Here is a 14,002-nt window from a genome sequence, read left to right on the forward strand (position 1 = left end):
TATCAGAGGACGTATTCTTGACACGCCACATGGCAATCTGCATCCCGAACAGAGATTTCGTCTCGCAGGGGGCAATTGGCAAGAAACGAATTCGGGAAAGAAAAAGGGGGAGCCGCTCCCAAGCTCCCTATCTCCCGATTCGTAAGCGTGCCTGGCGCCAATCCTGGCGCCATCTGTATTCCTTTTTGCGTAGCTTAACAACTCTGTGTTTTTTCCTGTGTTTCTCGCAAATCTTGGATTTATTCTGCTTTTCATGGCTTCTCCTACTTCGTCGGCCTCTGATAAGTTGAGTACCATGTCTTTTATGTATAAATGTAGGCTCTTGGTAAATTCTTGAGTGATTAATAGGATTAATCTTTGTTACAAGAGCCGTAGCCTACCGGAGGCGTCATGGACGCTGTCGCTCGCTAGGTATAAGTTTAGTTAGTCAGAGCGACATTCCCGGTTGTTTTGCTTTAATAAATTTTATCTATTTAGCATTACATAGGATTTCCTTTCGTGCTTAGTACTATCTTGGCGAAGTATTCGCCATTCTGGCCTACGCTAGGCCATGTAGCCTAGTCGTTTGGTCCTAGTACTTCATGCATGATTTTGGTTTTTCCGAGTGTAATAAAAATTTTATTGAAGCTTTAGGCTATGTTTTATACATTTAAGATTGTGTGGAATATTTCCAAGATAGTATACGAGTGAGTTTCGGTGATTTAGGTAATCGATTCTCTTGGTGCCTAGGCTAAGTTGCTTATGGAGCCTTAGTATACTTTCTCATACTCCCCGGTTGCTTTCTTTTCTTCGGAGAAGGTATGCAATCCCTTTCCCTCTGTTTAAGCCTTGGGCTTATCCCTAAGTGGTTTATCTGAATTAATTTTCGATAAAACTATACTGGGGTGTTACTGTACCTTCCTGTTCCAGTAAGTCTGGTTCAAAGGAGGGACAGAACAACAGAGTTTTTTAGTCTGAGTCTGTGTTTGTCTGGCTTGGGGTAGAGTCTCCCTCGCTGGCCTGACACAGACAAAGGTGGCTTAGCCTCCTTAGGTCACTACCGAAGGTTTCTGTGGATATGATTCCTTCTTTTGTGATCTACCACACTAGTCCTTGTTGCTGTTCTCGGGGGAGGATAAGTTTCTTCCCCGGGGAGTAGCAACACCTTCCTTGCTTTGGTGCTCTGGGAGCTGGCAAGTATTGCTGGCCTTCCCCCTTGGATCTCCCTTAGGCTAAGATGAGTTTCTTGGCTGCTGGTGATCCGTCACTAAAGCAAGGTTGGTAGGACCCTCTTTTGTCCATTCCCCCCTCTATCTCCGTAATGGCCTAGCCATTACAGTACTGTACGTCATTCTACATCTGGACCTAGATTAGGTTAGGATGTGGAATTGACTCAGTCCCTTGCCGGCCGGCAGCAAGGGTCTTCTGTTTTGAGTGCTGCCCGGACCTCCCTTGGTCCCTCATCCATGCCTGCCTGCAGAGTCAGACGGCATTGGTCAGGAAGCCTGAATTAGATTCTCCCCTTCCTTATATGCACTCTTTCGGATTGCCGGGCTTGGAGGTAGTGTACACTCTTATCCCGGCATCCATTCTGTTTTTCTTCTAGTGCTGTACCCGACCCGGCTGCCAGCCTATGAGGCTGGCAGCCGAGCGGTTGTAGTCCTCTGGTTCTTTTGCTGCCGGCTGGCATCGGTCCTGTACCTTTGCCGCCCGGCTTATGTCAGCCCTTGTCTGCCGGTCGCCAAGAGTGTGGCCGGCAGCCGGGTACTACCTTGTGTAGTTGCCGGCCGGCAGTCATTGCCGGCCGACATTGGCTGTTGCCGGCCGGCAGTTACTGCCAGCCGGCACATGCATTTGAACCAGCGTTCTGCCGCCTTATAGCTGTTAAGTAGTATACTTTAAAGCTAGTTATGGTGTGTGCCTCCTATACTGTACCAGTATTCTTCAGTATAACAGATCCTGTAAGAAGAAAACTAGAGTATGGGTTTTGGTACAGCACTGTGTGTTCTAACACTTTTGTGTTTTCTTGCAAGTCCTTTGCTGTTGCCCTACAGATAGGAAAGTGAGTTCTTTCCTGTCTATTATCCAGGATTTTAAAATCATTGCTTAGGTGTGAGCTCCACCTGTTTCCTCTGGAAACTTTGCATTGGTTACTCTAGAAGAGATTAACCATTTGATTTTATTATCTGGAAGGCTGCAACAATGGGTTGTGAGGGAAACACAAGTGTGTGTCTTTCCTTTCTGAATTGTTATGCTATACTATGCATATCCAGTGATACATAGTTCACTTGATACTCATGGAAATTTCTTCTCTTTACAGGAGGACCCTCCGAAGTGCGGAAATGTTTTCTGCAACGTCCGCAGCAAGAATCTCTGCGGACATGAGTTTTGTAGGAGACACGCAGCATGCGCTTTCTCCAAGGATGATCTCCAGTATTGGGACCCTCAGGTAAGTACTGTGTGCACTAACCTGATTACTGAGGCCTTTGATTCCCCTAGGACGGCGGAATCAAGGGATAGAGCAAGGGAGAAGCTTCGTACCTGGGTAAGGAGCTTCCAAAAGAACACCTCTGGCCCTTATCTTCCAAGTGAGAAGATGAGGGCGTATTTTTTCCCTAAGGCATCAGCTGATGCTGTGATTCCCCAGCCTCAAGAGGAGATTCCCCAAAGTCAGATCCAGGTGGATGCTGAAGTCGCGGTCGCGATGCAAGACATCCAGTTAGATGACAAGATGTCTGACGTGGACGAGCGTTTGGAAGAAGACCTCCTGGCAGAAGGCCAGGATGAAGTTCAAGCCCCGGACGTCGTAGAGGAAGAGGTCGACGAGGTGTCGGCTACTCCGGTTCAGATTCCGGAGCCTATTCCCTCAACATCGGCCGGTCTCCCAGTAGAGCTGGGACAGGCCCTCTCTTCTATTGTTGGAATGATCCAACAAATGCAGAAGGAGAATCAGGAGAAGGCGGCTGCAATGGAACTGCGGATGCAGAACCTTGCAGAATCACATGGGGCCCAGAAAAGGCTCAATGTGAAAGACCTTCCCTTGAGCTCAGATGCTAAACCATGTGTCCGGCTGAGGAAGGAACCAGCTTCAAAGGAGGAGACAGAGCCGAAGGAGGTCATAGTGATGGACCATACTAAGGCTCAAGCTCTGCTTTCATCCTCGTTGAAAGAGAGGGGCTTCTCTAACTCAAAAGTAGCTGCATTGAGCAAGAAGCTCCCTTCCTTTGTGTCCTCTCCTGCTAGAGCCTTCCCCTTTTTACAGAAAGGGTTTGCGGCTGTACTAAAAGCAGTCGAGGCCGACAAGCCTTGCCCCTCCCTGAAGGAGTGTAAACCCTTGTTGCTGGCCCTACCTATGGACCACAAAGACTGGAAGGACGTCCATCTTACGTTCTCAGTTGGGAAGTTGGAGGCTGATATCGCCGGACGTCAGTTCGGCGAGGACCTCCCTAAGCTGTCTGACTTTCTCTTGCAGAGAGAGTTCGAGACAAAAGAAAGACTGGCTGCCTCAATGTCTCTTCAGACTACTCTTGAGAAGATGGCAAGTGACCCCAAGGTCCATGAAATGTTCATGGTGGTGGCCAAGACTCATCTGGCCACAGTGACGAAGGACCTTTATGGCTTCGTCAAGGCGAGGAAAGCTTGTAGGGAGTTCGTGTTCACCTCGGCTATGGTGAGGCACGAGCCAAGGAAACTAATCTCCTCCAACATTTGGGGCAAAGACCTTTTCCCTACCGATTTGGTCAAAGTAGTTGATAAGGCCGCCTTGGAGAATAGAAACCTTCTCCAGAAGTGGGGCCTGGCTATCAAAAGAAAGTCTTCCCCGGATGAAGGTCCTCAACCAAAGAGGAAGACTATGAGGACTAGGCTACCGTCTCGGCCAGCCAAGCCTTTTAGACAGCAACAGCAACTGCAATTGCCATTGCCTCCAGTGCCCCAGATCGTGGCACAAACCCCGACCACTTTTCAGTGGGTACCCCAGGCCGTGTCGACACAGTCCACGGCATTCACCCCATCGTTCGAAAGGCAGTCTACTTCCTTTCGAGCAAAGCCTAGAGGGGCAGCCAGAGGCTCGTCTGGGCGCCCCTCAAGGGGAAGGGGATTCAGGGGTGGTCGTGGTCAGGGAGGCAAGACCTCGGGACGGCAGTCCAAGTGGGATGATACCGGTAGGAGGGAGACTTCTGAAATTTCGGGATCGGTGGACCTTCGATCCCTGGGCCCACAGTCTACTCAAGAATGGACTGGGCTGGAGCTGGTACAGCACTCCACCCCCGGGCCTTCGGGTTTTCCAACACTCCACCCCCGCTCTGGAGGAGTACGTTTAACAACTGTTGGAGAAAAATGTGATCCGAAAGGTGAAGTCCATCAAATTCCAAGGGAGGCTGTTTTGTGTTCCCAAGAAAGACTCGGAAAAGCTCAGAGTCATTCTGGACTTGTCGCCACGCAACAAGTTCATAGTGTATTACAAATTCAAGATGCTAACACTGCAACACATAAGGACCTTACTGCCCAAGAGGGCATATTCCGTCTCTATAGACCTGTCAGACGCCTATTGGCACATTCCAATCAACCGTCGACTCTCCCCCTACCTAGGGTTCTGGCTACAACGAAGACTATACGCCTTCAGAGCCATGCCATTCAGGCTAAACATAGCCCCAGGGATTTTTACGAAGCTTGCGAGCGTAGCTCTCAAACAATTACGCCTAAAGGGAATTTAGGTAGTAGCCTACCTGGACGACTGGTTGGTGTGGGCAGCATCCGAGACAGAATGCTTGCAAGCTTCCAGTCAAGTGATCTAGTTCCTACAGTACCTAGGTTTCAAGATCAACAGATAAAAGTCTCGACTTTCTCCATCTCAAAAGTTCCAGTGTCTGGGAATCCACTGGGACCTTTTGTCACACCGTTTCTCCATCCCGGCGAAGAAAAGGAAGGAGATAGCGGGTTCTGTCAAGAGACTTCTAGATTCCGAAAGGATATCAAGACGCGAACAAGAGAGGGTACTGAGCTCTCTCCAGTTTGCTTCGGTGACAGACCCAGGGCTAAGAGCACAGCTAAAGGATGCAACCGGAGTTTGGAGAACTTATGCATCAATCGTGCGAAGAGATCTGAGAAGACCAGTTCCGCTTCGGCTACGTACTCTTCTCAGGCCTTGGTCCCAAGCCAGACTTCTAAAGAAGTCGGTTCTTCTTCAGCCACCTCCCCCGTCGGTGACGATTCACTCAGACGCCTCGAAGGAGGGATGGGGAGGTCACTCTCATCGGAAAAGAGTCCAGGGGACTTGGTCCAAGCTATTCAAGACCTTTCACATAAACTTTCTAGAAGCTATGGCAGTGCTCCTTACCTTAAAGAAAGTTTCCCCGCGTCACTCGATCCACATAAGGTTGGTGATAGACAGCGAGGTAGTTGTGAGATGCTTGAATCAACAAGGATCGAGGTCACCACCTCTCAACCTGGTGATGTTGGCCATCTTCCGATTTGCGGAAAAGAAGAAGTGGTACCTGTCGGCAGTTCACCTTCAAGGAGTCCGCAATGTGACAGTGGACGCTCTATCCAGGTTCACACCGATAGAGTTGGAATGATCCTTAGACGCAGGATCATTCTCCTTCATTCTGAATCTAGTCCCAGAACTGCAGATAGACCTCTTTGCGACGAAAGACAACAAGAAGTTGCCCCTGTACGTGTCCCCGTACGAGGACCCCTTAGCGGAAGCAGTGGACGTGATGTCCCTCAACTGGAACAGAGGGTCCAGGATTTATCTGTTCCCTCCTCACAACCTTCTGTTGAGGGTCCTCAACAAACTGAGATCCTTCAAGGGGGGTAGCGGCAATAGTAGCCCACAAGTGGCCGAACAGCGTGTGGTTCCCCCTGGCATTGGAACTACAGCTGAAGTTTGTACCGCTACCAGATCCAGCTCTGACCCAGCGAGTCCAGATGTCGACTGTCTGCGCTTCATTACAGAAAACCCGGACCCTGCAGCTCATGATTTTCTCTCCCTAGCGGTGAGAAAGCGTTTCGGGATTTCGAAAGCCAGCATAGACTTCCTAGAGGAATATAAGTGCAAATCTACTAGAAGGCAATATGAGTCATCTTGGAGAAAATGGGTGGCCTTTGTCAAGGCGAAGAATCCGCAGGAGATCTCGACAGACTTCTGCTTATCTTTCTTCATCCACCTCCATGGTCAAGGATTGGCAGCTAACACGATTTCAGCGTGTAAGTCTGCTTTGACAAGACGCATTCTATATGCCTTCCAGGTCGACCTAGGTAACGAGTTCTTTAATAAAGTTCCGAAAGCCTGCGCTAGGCTCAGACCTTCAGCACCTCCAAAGGCCATTTCATAGTCTTTAGACAAAGTTCTTCATTTCGCTTCTCTGTTGTGCAATGAAGAGTGTGCGTTAAAGGATTTGACACAAAAAGTTATTTTCCTATTTGCACTCGCGTCCGGGGCCAGGGTTAGTGAGATTGTAGCCCTCTCGAGAGAGGCAGGTCATGTTCAGTTCCTGGATGGGGGAGAACTGAACCTGTTTCCGGATCCTACGTTTCTCGCCAAGAATGAGTTACCCACCAACAGGTGGGGTCCCTGGAGAATCTGCCCTCTGAAAGAAGATGCATCTCTATGTCCAGTAGAATGCCTAAAGGTCTATCTTCATAGAACTTCAGACTTCAAGGGTGGTCAACTATTCAGGGGAGAAACATCAGGCTCAAATTTATCTCTGAATCAACTCAGAGCGAAAATCACATATTTTATTCGCAGAGCGGATCCTGACAGTACACCCGCAGGTCACGATCCGAGGAAAGTTGCCTCATCCTTAAATTTCTTTAATTGTATGGATTTTGAACATCTCCGTTCATACACTGGCTGGAAGTCTTCCAGAGTGTTCTTTCGCCACTATGCGAAGCAAGTAGAGGAACTAAAGAGATCTGTGGTAGCAGTGGGTCGCGTCGTTAACCTTACTGTTTAACTCTGCGAGGAACAGTGGTTTTAATTGGGACGATTAATTCCAGGGTGAGTGTGTAGTTACATACCGTACTACAAACTAAGTGAGGGCACTGAGTTGCCCACGTAGACTGTTCCATTTCCAAAGGTGAACCTAGCATAAGTGCAGACATGTGTGCCGAGCGTTTCTAACGCTAATGTCATTAATTTGTAATACAGACTTTTATGACTTTGATACCTCGGTATTTTAAAAGTGGCATTTAATGTGTTTTCTTTCAGATAAACAAGTTCTGTTTACTATCATACTTATGCTTAAAGTTTTGGGTTATCCTCTTCTTATATATATATATATAATTGTGGTTAACCTGTCTGTTTATTGTCTGTTAATGAACTTGTTCTTGAGAACCTTGCGTCTCCTTCACCTGTGTCAATTTATTGGTATAATTGAGCATTCATTCTATGTACCTTATCTGGGATCATTCTAATAGAATTGTTCCTTTATGCAAGCTATGTTGCATTGGTTTATGCTTTCCCTTAACGGGAGGACCCCGTCCCATAAGGGGACGATGGCGGTTTTACTAGTTTCCTCCTATGCGGATATAAACCTTTGTCCAATACAAGTATTGTGCGGAGAACTGGTCGATATTTCATATTGACGCAGTGGTTCTTTACAAACTATGCTTTACTTAATATAGGGCGAGACCACTATATTAGCTTGCCTGGTATTCATACATAGGTATATGTACTCTTCGAGACTTTTCCAGAGTCTAGTAGGACTCTTCCCTGTAGGGGGCAGGAAGCTCTAACATGGTTTATAGTTAGTTGAAAAGATGTATAACAGTAACATCTTAGGTCTCTGGGTCTAGTCGACCGGGAAAAATTACATCCGGGGAGTACGGCACGTTCTGAGAATCCACAGATACAGTAATGCTCTGGTATACTTCCATCAGGACGACATGGCTTGAGCCCAAAAAACGGATTTTGAGCGAAGCGAAAAATCTATTTTTGGGTGAGATGGCCATGTCGTCCTGATGGACCCGCCCTTGCCTTTCTAAGAAAGGGCTGTAGGACCCCTCCCTACATACAGTATCTGTAGCACCTCGTGTACGCTACAAGGAATACAGATGGCGCCAGGATTGGCGCCAGGCACGCTTACGAATCGGGAGATAGGGAGCCTTGGGAGCGGCTCCCCCTTTTTCTTTCCCGAATTCGTTTCTTGCCAATTGCCCCCTGCGAGACGAAATCTCTGTTCGGGATGCAGATTGCCATGTGGCGTGTCAAGAATACGTCCTCTGATATGTCGCGATATCCCTTTCAGGAGGGATATTCGCTCCAGGAGTTAGAATTCTGGTACCTTAAGGTAAATTCTCTGGGAATATCGCCGTAGTTATAATATACCCTAGGAAGCTACCCTATAGGAACTTCCATCAGGACGACATGGCCATCTCACCCAAAAATAGATTTTTCGCTTCGCTCAAAATCCGTTATATATATATATATATATATATATATATATATATATATATATATATATATATATATATATGCATATATGTATATATATATATATATATATATATATATATACATATATGTATAATATATATATATAAATATATATATACATATATACATATATATATATATATATATATATATATATATATATATATATATATATATATATTTATATATATATATATATATATATATATATATATATATATATATATATATTATATATATATATGTAAGGTTGGGCTTAAGTTAAATAGAAGAAAGACAGATGACGAGAACGGAATATGCAATGGAAGATAAAATATCATTGGGAGGAGAAAGAATTAATGAGGAAGAATCACTTAAATATTTAGGAACAATGATCTCCAATACAGGGTCTTTAGAATTGGAGTTTAAAGAAAGATTGAAAAAAGGAAATCAGAAAATGGCTAGGTTGAGTGAAATTTGGGAATCAAATAGCCTGAAATTAAATATAAAAACCGGCTATATATATACGCTTAGTAAGATCGGTGTTAGTACCTGGAAATGAGTCATGTATGACAATGAAACAATATCCAAGAGATTTAGTAGATTTGAGAACAAAGCCGTCAGAAGAATGTTGGGAGTTCAATGGATTGTTAGGATTAGAAATGAAACTTTAGGAGAAATTACTCGAGTTCGATATTTGGATGAGATCATAGTGAGATGTAGATGGAGATGGTTTGGGCATGCTCTTTGCACTCTCCAGAAGAGGTTAGTTCACTAAACAATTAACTGGGCTCCACAAGGCACTAGAAGAGTTGAAAGACTCAGGCCTACATGGCTGAGGAATATGAAGCGTGAAGTAGGAGATGATGAATGGAGAAGTATTGATCTAAAAGCTCAAGATTGTGACAACCTGTGAAATCTGCCCGAGGAACTTTGCGACAATAGGCATGGAAGATGATGATGATAATGATGATACACACACACACACACACACACACACACACACACACATATATATATATATATATATATATATATATATATATATATATATATATATATACATATATATACACACACTGTATAATTGTATATGTATATAAAAGTGTGTTTGTATGGCTTTCCGTGTACGTATGCATACATATTTGTATGTATACAGTACATACAAGCATTCCTGTCTGTAAGTGCATCTGTATATCTTATTGGAAACAGCAGCATCACAACAGAGGAGAAACCGTGCGAATCCACGTAGCTCCAGAGTCAGCAGCATCGGAGAGAATATCCGGCGGTCGTAGAAGTTGGAGATTTGCCAGAAGTGTCATGGAATGGTTCTACGCAAATCAGTTGTGGAAGATGAAAAAGGATAGAGAGAGAGAGAGAGAGAGAGAGAGAGAGAGAGAGAGAGAGAGAGAGAGAGAGAGAGAGAGAGAAATTAGATGTCTAGTGCCAAACGGTCTCGAATTAGTTGTACTAACTTCGCATGCTGCAACTCTTTGAAGTTATCATAACTTTTTCTGGATATGTTGAGGCTTCAGTACCTCTTGATATCGGATAATTTAGTAAAATAAGTAATTTTTCCTAATAATGTTATTTTTCATAAGTAAAAGCCGTATATATATATATATATATATATATATATATGTCTGTATGTCTGTGTGTATGTGCAATTAATAAAAACATCTTTTCAAATCTATAAATAAATATCTTACCTAAATTCAAAATATTAAAAAAATAATACCATTAGAAATCGAATTATCATCATAAATAAACATATATTTCCCAAACTCGAAAGATCGACCCAGAAACCATAAAGAAGGAGAGTAGACGAGCTAATAAATTAGGAGGAGGAAAGGCGCCAACCAGAGAGAATCTATAATTCTGTTTAAGAGGCATCGCCGAGGAAGGCCTACTTCCATAGAAAATAGGACGACTCCTTTGTTGTTCTCGCTTTGCTGAGTTTTCGATTCTCCCTCCTTAATAATTTAAAGATTTCAGATTTCATGCTCATTGAAGCGTATGGGTGTTATATTATTCGCTTACGCATGCGCGTTTAAAGGTTCACAAGCGGCTCATGAATGGCAGAGGAGGACAATAATGTGCACCAGAGGATCACCTAAAGATTAGATATGAGGCAACCTTTGGGATATTCATTTGGACTTTCTGGTAGTCTAGCAGAATTCAAGTTTTGCAGTGGTTCGTACATATCTTTTTTATTTTTTCTTCTCAAAAAAACGAGATTTGAGGCAAGGCACCATGACAATGCTCTAACAGAATAATGACCATATATACATGTGATTAGTGCCCAAGCTCCCTCTCCACCCAAGCTAGGACCAGGGAGGGACAGACAATGGCTGCAGATGACAGCAGGTAGTCCTATAGTCTCCAACAAACACGCAGCCAACCCCCTAGCCCCACCTCTTTAGCTCACAAGGATGGTAGAGTTGAAAACACTGCAGAAAACTAAGGAACTACAGTGTGATTTGAACCCGGGTCCGGCGATCACCTGGCTGGGATGTTTCCACCGCAACATACACCTTACACCAACAAACACCATTAGGGCATAGCATTTTATTCTCATTAATTGTATGAGGGAGAAGTTTTAAGTAAATTCCCAGTCATCTTGGTCCTGGTAAATGTTGTTATCCCTTTATAGCCTGGTTCTAGTAAATATTTGTACCCATTTACAGTTTGGTCCTAGTAAATACTGGTATCCCTTTACAGCTTAGTCCTAGTAAATACCCGTATCCCTTCACAGCTTATTCCTAGTAAATACCGATATCCCTTCACGGCTTTGTCCTAGTAAATACTGGTATTCCTTTACAGCTTAGTCCTGGTAGTTACTGGTATCCCTTTACAGCATGGTCCTAGTTAATACTGATACCCCTCTACAGCTTAGTCCTAGTAAATACTGGTATCCAATTACAGTTGGCCCTACCTAGTAAATGTCATGAATATGTTTATTTCATTAATCAAGAGAGACACACATTAGTAAAGAGAGTCAAACCAAGGTGTTGATAATGTGCTTTGTAAACCAGGCAATTTTGATTCATAACAAGGCACAGCAGAACAAGGTGTGTTGGCATAAAAATTATAAGCACCACAGTATCGGGAGACGAAAACAGGGGGTCGTTGGAAAGCTAAGCGCCGGAATATTGAGAAACATCAAACTCCTTTAGAATGAAGTGTGTCGCTGGAAGTCCAATCACAGGTCCAGCTGCCATTTTGAGACAAGCCTCCATGTTGGAAAATTCCCTAAATCCACAGTATAAAGGAAGGAGAATTGAAACAATAGCCTATCCAGTCAAGTTCTGCTGTCAGGTCAGCAACAAGTTCCGTCCGTCCATATAGGCCACTCACCCCAGGGTCAGTAGTTCGCCTACTATATGTCCCCAGCAATGGACAGTACACACCAAACGACAGAGTCATCTAATTCGGAAATTGTCGCCATCCAGCCAGGCCACGTTTTGAGGGAACCTTTAAAGTGGACAGGAAATGGTCTGAATCCTGCTATCCAGTCATAAGCTTTATTGACAAGAAAGGAGAGAACAGACGTCAGAGACCTGTCAACAGCAGAAGATGGAAAGAAACATAGCGTTTCGCAATGAGGAAGAAAGTCTAAGGATTTCTCACTTCACATATCAAGTTCTACTTTTTTTTTTTTTTTTTTTTTTGCCTACGGCAACGGTGAACTTTTCCACAAATAAAGTAATCAAACCATAAGGTGCTATCCACGTGTGTGTGGTAAAACAAGAAAATTGAGAGTCAACTTTCCTACCTAAGAGGACTCATGACCAAATCTCTGATAATGAATAATAAATACATGCATATTGAGTTTAAACAAAGCATAGACAAGGAATCAAATACCTGGTATTAAGTTGGTCTTGTGGACTGAGGATATCTGTCTGGTAGCATTAGAAGTTCATTTTATCTAGGGACAAAAGAGAGATGGAGGGAGTTGGGTAAGTATACATAACAGAGAGACATTCATATTTCACCAATTAATTGATACCCCATATTGCTTAATGTTGCCACCCAATGCACTGGAAGACAAGGATGTGAAGAATTTTATAAATATGAATGGTATTAGCTGCCGTTCAGGTGACAAGGGAACTATTATTCTAGTTATAGCAGAGTTAATATTTCTTTCTTGATGGTGCAACCAACCACTTCATTAATTGATAATTTCTGAAATTGATTAATATATAAGATTACTTAAAGTTGCACCGAATGGGTATATAAATGTCAATCTCCTTATACTTAAGGGAAATTAATAACTTCTTCATAAACTAATTTCTAAAACTAAATAAATTACAGCAGAAAATTACTTACTGGAGCTCTGAAGATCTTGTTTGTTAGAATTTACAAGTCTCATTTTTTCTCTTATTTTCACTGTTGTTATTTTCTCGTATTTTATATGATATTTTGAATTACTTCTAAATGTCATGTAAGTTTTTTATATGTATTTTTCATCAATTTCCTGTTAATGGGAGAAAAAATTCGGACCATTAGCATTTGATTATTTTTTTCTATTTCATACTTTCTGAAATAATACGAAAATCACATGTATGCTTAAAATGTTTTTATTAATCTTTCAGACCATTCACTTCTAGTTTTTGTAAAAATCCTTCTGGTATCATATAACCAAACTCTTTGTAGGAATTAAATAAAACCTATCGCCATTGGTCAGTAACTATTTCGAATAATAACAATCAGAAAATGTGAAATTATGAAAAATATAAAAAAAAAATATCATGATTTCTTACAGCCATTCAAATGTAAATCAAAGCTTGACCTGTCTTCATTGGTACTTATTTATATTTAATAATTTAACACGCATAACAATTAAAAATATATAACACATGATTTCTTACAGCCAGTAAAAACTAAATCAAAATTTTACCTGTCTTCATTAATCCGAAATTATATCTCATGATAATAAAAAGAAATTGAGATAATGAAAAAAACATAAAGTAATTTCATACAGCCAGTCAAGAGTGAATCAAAGCTTAGCCTGTCTTCATTAGTGCGTATTTATCTCTAATAATAACATATAAAAATTGTGAAATCAGGGAAAAAAGAAATCTCAAATATATTATAATTTCTTTGTGAGTTAAATCTAAATCAAAACTTGACATGTCTTCGTTGATTTTTTATTTATCTCTAATAACAACAAAAAAAAAATTGTGAAACAATGAAAACTATCCAAAATATATTAGAAGGTCTTACAGATCTGAATCAAAGCTCGAGGGTGTAGCCTATAAAAACCATTCCCAACCCTTAATAAAAACAAAAAAAAATAATCCCCCCTTCTCCCATCCGGTTTCCTTCACCGCCATTATCTCTCAGATGTGATGGTTACAACCCTATATATTGGCCTTGGTTACAACCAAGTAATTTTCGACGTATTCATCAGCTCTCATTCGGTGTCACAGGAGCAGAAAAACTCCTCGCGGGATCTCCATTCACGAGGTCATTCCAAAGAAGAGGAAGATTTCTGGAGGCCACTGAAATCTTACGTAACAAGAACACGTGTGGGGAACGGGATCACAATTTGATTTTTTTCAGCTTCAAACTTTCTGTTTATTTCATTTTCTTATTTATTTAGTT

At 42.5% G+C, this 14,002-nt stretch overlaps 1 protein-coding gene across 1 annotated transcript in view; it reads right to left on the minus strand.

Moving 5' to 3' along the window:
- The window catches only part of LOC137616135 (uncharacterized), a 32,319-nt gene extending 19,989 nt beyond the window's left edge, over positions 1-12,330 (minus strand). Inside the window, exon 1 of the mRNA XM_068345808.1 lies at positions 12,260-12,330. The gene's annotated coding sequence lies outside the window, so the exon portion shown is untranslated. The remainder of the gene's footprint in view (positions 1-12,259) is intronic.
- Positions 12,331-14,002: the final 1,672 nt, after the last annotated feature.

The sequence above is a fragment of the Palaemon carinicauda genome, chromosome 22 (assembly GCF_036898095.1).
Source record: "Palaemon carinicauda isolate YSFRI2023 chromosome 22, ASM3689809v2, whole genome shotgun sequence".
In the NCBI taxonomy this organism is placed as follows: Eukaryota; Metazoa; Arthropoda; class Malacostraca; order Decapoda; family Palaemonidae; genus Palaemon; species Palaemon carinicauda.